The sequence below is a fragment of the Suricata suricatta genome, chromosome 1, assembly GCF_006229205.1.
Source record: "Suricata suricatta isolate VVHF042 chromosome 1, meerkat_22Aug2017_6uvM2_HiC, whole genome shotgun sequence".
NCBI classification, from domain to species: Eukaryota; Metazoa; Chordata; class Mammalia; order Carnivora; family Herpestidae; genus Suricata; species Suricata suricatta.
The window spans coordinates 152,916,790-152,922,205 of NC_043700.1; the positions used below are offsets into that span (position 1 = coordinate 152,916,790).

General features: G+C 43.7%; 1 pseudogene; it reads right to left on the reverse strand.

Moving 5' to 3' along the window:
• Positions 1–3,800: 3,800 nt before the first annotated feature.
• On the reverse strand, positions 3,801–4,580 carry LOC115297627 (annotated as a pseudogene).
• Positions 4,581–5,416: the final 836 nt, after the last annotated feature.

The window sequence follows — 5,416 nt, forward strand, 5'->3', positions numbered from 1 at the left end:
AGCTTCTCCATATCAGGAAAACAACAAACAAAACATCTCATTGATGTTGATTGTGTTGTGCTTTACCCTAGAATCACCACCAGTGGCTATAGAATAAGCCAGAGCCTGTCCCTGGAATTTGGAGTAAGGTTATTCCCACCCAAATCACATGACCAGGAGAAAGAAATCTTGAAGGACAGAAGGAAAAGTAGAAGACAGATGTCAGGGAGGTAACCAGGAAACGATCATGACAAATGTAAAAAACAACCTTTGATTGCTTTCTTCTTTGAAATCTATTGTCGATAGCTAACGTGTCATTCTGCTAATGGAGTTAATGTAACTCAATCAGCGCAGTTACAGTTGAAACTATTCTAATTAAGATTCATCAGCCAGGAAGTGAGTAGAATTAATTTATAAATGAATTAATTGAATAAAAAAAAACATATAGCGTGTGGAACCAGCTGTTGAAACAAGAAGCATTCACTTGTGGAAGGAATTGGTTTCAACAAAGTGTTTAGCCTTATTTGTAACTATATTCAAAACTATGCTGTAAGTATTAAAGACCCATTGTCCTATTCAGCCATTTAACTATATTCTTGCATCCAGTCTCTTTCTCCTTTATTCAGAACATCCACTCTATATATTGAGATCTACCTGTAAATCCCTTGCATCCTCTCTTTTGAACTATGACTCTGCAGTCATACCTTCCTGCCTATGGTCCAAGGAGACAAAAGTATAGCAGCCAGAAGTTAAAATTCTTTAGCATCTGGCCTCACCCCCTGTCAATGACAGGTCATCAAAAAATTAAACTCCTCTTGCTGTCAGCAAAAGGCTGAGTGTCGATGGTACCGTCAGCTCTGCTGCTCTCGGCTGGTTCTCTCACATGCTGGGGACTCGGTCGGCTGCAGGCTCCTCTGGGGTGGCCTCTGCAGGGGTAGCTGGGTTTTCCTCCGTGGGGTCCCAGCCGGCTGCCTGGGCTCCCATACATGCTGTGGCAGGCCTCCACGAGACACATGAAAATGTGCGAATCCTCTGAAGTTCAAGTTTGGAACTGGCAGGCTCTCCCTTATTTTGCATTTTGCTGTTCAAACCAAGTCACAAGGTCAGCTCTGATTCAAAGGATGGAGAAAGAAAGCTCCATGTCTCGGTGCAAGCTGCTACAATAGTTCATCACAAAGGGTGGAGTTGCAGTGATGAACAGGAGCCACTGATGCGATCAGTTTCCATCAGTTTCCCCAGGCAGCAAGGATTAGAGGTCCAGCTCATATTGTGGAGTGTCTGAAGTGTGGTAATGGGCAAATAGAGCCCTTGGACCATGGTGGTCGCCACTCAGGTTCATGTGTGTCTCGAACAATGTAGAATACGCACCTGCTCTGAAGAGTTTTATCTTTTTTAAAAATTCTTTTTGATGTTTATTTATTTTTGAGAGACAGAGCATGAGTGGGAGAGGGACAGAGAGAGAGAGGGAGACATAGAATCTGCAGCAGGCTTCAGGCTCCGAGCTGTCAGCACAGAGCCCATTGTAAGCCTTGAACTCACGAACTGCAAGATCATGACCTGAGCCAAAGCTTGACTCTAAATGGACTGAGCCACCCAGGCACCCCAAGTTTTATCTTTAAAATTTTATAAGTAAGCAATGAAATCTGAAAAGATACTGAGCCTTTTAGCAGCATCTTTTTCTGAACCACATTCTTATCAATATTTCTCTAAACAGTTTGGCAAATTGAATATTGCATTTTTATGGAAACTGCCATAGTCATTTATAATTTGGTGCAGAGATTACATCTTTTTAAAGAAAGGAACAGGTGCATGCTCACCTTCTTCTCATTGTAAATGGCTCCAGATGGCGACTATTCATTTCCAAAACTTCTTAAGAAACATCTGTTCACAATATTTACATTTGACTTTATTTTATTTTCCAAAAATTACATTTTAAATACAGTTTCCTTTAAATTAAAAACAACAGTCATTTTTCCTATTCATAAGAAAAGTCTTTGCGTTAGTTTAGTCTCACTTTGTGCACAAGCACTGCATTATTATATCACAAACAAAGCTAGATTTAAATGGTAACTTTGTGAAAGAGAAAGTGAGAGGCAGACGTGGAGTCTTTTTCAGAGCGCTCTAATATTGTCATGCACAAATTAATCTTTTCTCAAGTAAGACAATCAAATTGGTGTTAGTTTTTCAACTGCTATAGGTCTGGGTTTTGCAACCTGTTTTAACTATTCTCCAAGAGAAAAAGCAGGTTGGGATGGAATATTGATCGCGAGGCTGATCATCCCTCCAGCAGTATGAAAAGCTTTTATGACAAAATGCATTCTCCCCAAACAAAGTACATAATGATTATAAATGCAGCAAAATTGCACACTATGAAAAGCCAAAATGCAATGAGGGAGGAAAAAAAGAAACCCTTTTCAACATTTAAACAATCATGTCCTAAAACTCTCTATACTCATTGTAAGGAACAGCTTTCCTAAGGATCTGTAAGAGCTCTAACTCGTCATATTGATGAAGATTACCAGAGAAGTAGATGGTGGATATAGTGCTTAGTCTAGCCGATCCTTAGAACAAGACAACCCCGGGCTGGTTGAGTTTCTAGCCTGTACCCTGTAGACGTCCTGGTCCTCTCTGTCTGTCTGGTCCCCCTTCACTTATTCTAAATCAATTCATATTATGAGATAATGTCAGTATTGGTCGTCTTTGCCAGCCCAGCATTCAGTCATGCTTCTTGGGGCGATGTGGTTGCTCTTTTCTCTTTGGAAATATAACTTCTCCTCCACTACTCTCAGTCCTTGCCTCTGAGATGGGCGAGCTGAGCACATTCTCAGCTCCCTGTGTTGACATGTAACTAAGACCAGCCTATCAGGGCATCCCTGCACCCCTGCACCCCAATGCCCCGGCCACTATGGCTTGTTCAGAGATGGCACCCCACTCAGTCAGACCAATTCAACTGATAACATCACTTTTGCTGAAGAGACCAGGCAATGGGTACTCTATATGCTGCTGAACGCAAGCTGTCACGATGAGGCCGGCTGTTTGCTGGACTTCACCTCCCCAACAAAGGCCTGCCTCACGGCAAGGTCAACAGGGGAAAATCCAGCCAACAGATGGACCCGACTCCAGTGATATCCTTTGAGACTTGAAACCCAGGTATGCCTGAACTATTCGGTTGTTAAAGACCAATGGAGTTCCCCATTTTGCTAACAGCAGGTTTATTTATTTATTTATTTTTGAATAAAAAACGCAGGGTTTATTTTTTTACCAAATCCCCAATCCATGTTCCAGCCAATGGGTGAAGGGTAAATCAAGCCTCACAAAGACTCGTGGTAAAAACAATTGATACTCTCTAAAAGAAAAAAAAATTTTTTTTAAGTTCCTAGGCATTTGTGAACAGATGAAAACATTTCCCATATTAAATGGTCTGTGCTTATGTATTCAAATGTTCCCACCCTCTGCCTCTTCTGTGCAGATGAGGATAGTTCTGCAGCTGCACTCACAGTCTGAGCTCCACGTCACTCTGCATTGATAGCCAGGAACCACGGCGTGATTTCTATTTGTAATGCCCTAAGAAGAGCCGAAAGGATCGGGACTGAATTCTCCAGTTTCTCTGAGTGCCTGTTATTTGCTGGGCACCAGCCAGGTACTGGGCAGTGAATCTGCTGGTTCTGAGAAACACCGATTGTGCTACCAAGAGCAGCTCTCCCCTCCTCAGTGGCAGGAGGATGTTTGCTGGCGATGAAGAGAACCAATGTCTCCTTTCCTTCTACCGCCTGGGAAAGGTATGAAACTCAGGCCCTGGGAGCAGGTGCTGTGTCTCTTCTGGCAGGTGCTGCCATGGAAGGACCAAGAGCAGTTGCTAAACAGCTGTGGAATTTGCTCCACAGTCCACAGAGTGATGTGTCTCCAAGGAGCTCTGTGTCATGTGGCCAATGTATGAAATCTTCACTGAAGTTCGCATGATCACTATGTCGTGCACCACGATATCGGGTAATGTGCAGAAGAAGTACACATAGGAAACTGGTCCTCCCATCTCAGCCTTCACAGTAAAATCCACCAGTTCCTCGCTCCGAGGTGGAATGAGGGAGACGTTATGTCACGTATGTGCCAACCACTGTGTTCATGTACTGAACTTGGCTGCAAAGGCTGATCGCTGCCACAGAGTAGAAATTGGAGTTCCTGATTTTCAGGGTGGCCGTGATGGCGAGGATTACAGGAGAGTCCTGCTTATTAAAGGTGACCCTCACCACTTTGATGCCATCTTCATCCACAAGGACTGAATGTGGAAACAGGAAGAAAACCACCAAACAAGATGTCAGGAGACAGAACAGGACAGACAGGAGGACATACTGCTTGGTTCTCTGAGGGCGTAATCTCTGATCACTGTGTGGGATCAAAGCCACCAACCCGTTTACTTGTTCTATTGGAATGTAGCCTGTCCCCTGGCACGTGAGACAGGTGATGCTATCTCGACCGGTGAACTCCACATAGGGGAACTGAGCAGTGGCGTCTTCCTGCTCCCTTTCAGCCTGCAAATCCTCCCTGTCATATTTCTTCCACTTGCAGTAAAAGGGATGAGCAGAGCCGGAATGCTGGAACCCCATGGCCGGCATGTGCCACTTTGTCATGTCCTGCTTCTTCAGTCCTCCGTACCACCAGCACTCGCTGCACACGCGCCAAAGGCCAAACTCTAATGGCAGGTTTAGTGTTCTGATCTTTGCAACTAAAAGGACTCAAACAAATGGGAAGACAAGAAGCATACCCCAAAAGAAAGAGCACCTTCATCAATACCCATCCACATCTCACTAAGGTAGGGAGGTGACTTTGACATCACTATATTCCCCATACCGTATATATTATTTTCTAGACATTTGGTACACATATGTTGATGTGATTTAACAGCAAAGCAGAATGAAAGGCAGTCATTCACTGCCAATGTAGTGTATAGGAAAGGTCTAGGTAGTTGTTTAGCATGGGGAATGTGCCAGAATGAAATCAGACAAATCAATGGCCAGGAACCCCCTGCAGCATCTTTACCTGTGAGCCAGTAATTTTGCTCTTGCTAGACAGAAGGATTCCCCTTCACTGAGCAGAATGGGCATTCTCTTATGACCTAGACTGGTGGCTAACTGCTCCTTTTTAAAAAAAATTTTTAACGTTTATTCATTTTTGAGAGACAGAGTGTGAATGGGGGAGGGGCAGAGAGAGGGAGACATGGAATCTTAAGCAGGCTTCAGGCTCTGAGCTGTCAGCACAGAGCCCAATGCAGGGCTCGAACTCACAAACCACAAGCTCATGACCTAGCCAACATAGAATACTTAACTGACTGAGTTACCCAGGCACCCCATAACTGCTCCTTTTTTTTGTGAAAACACACAGAGCAAGTACTTTTTTTAAAGTTTATTTATATATTTTCAGAGAGAGAGAGAGCTGAAGGGGC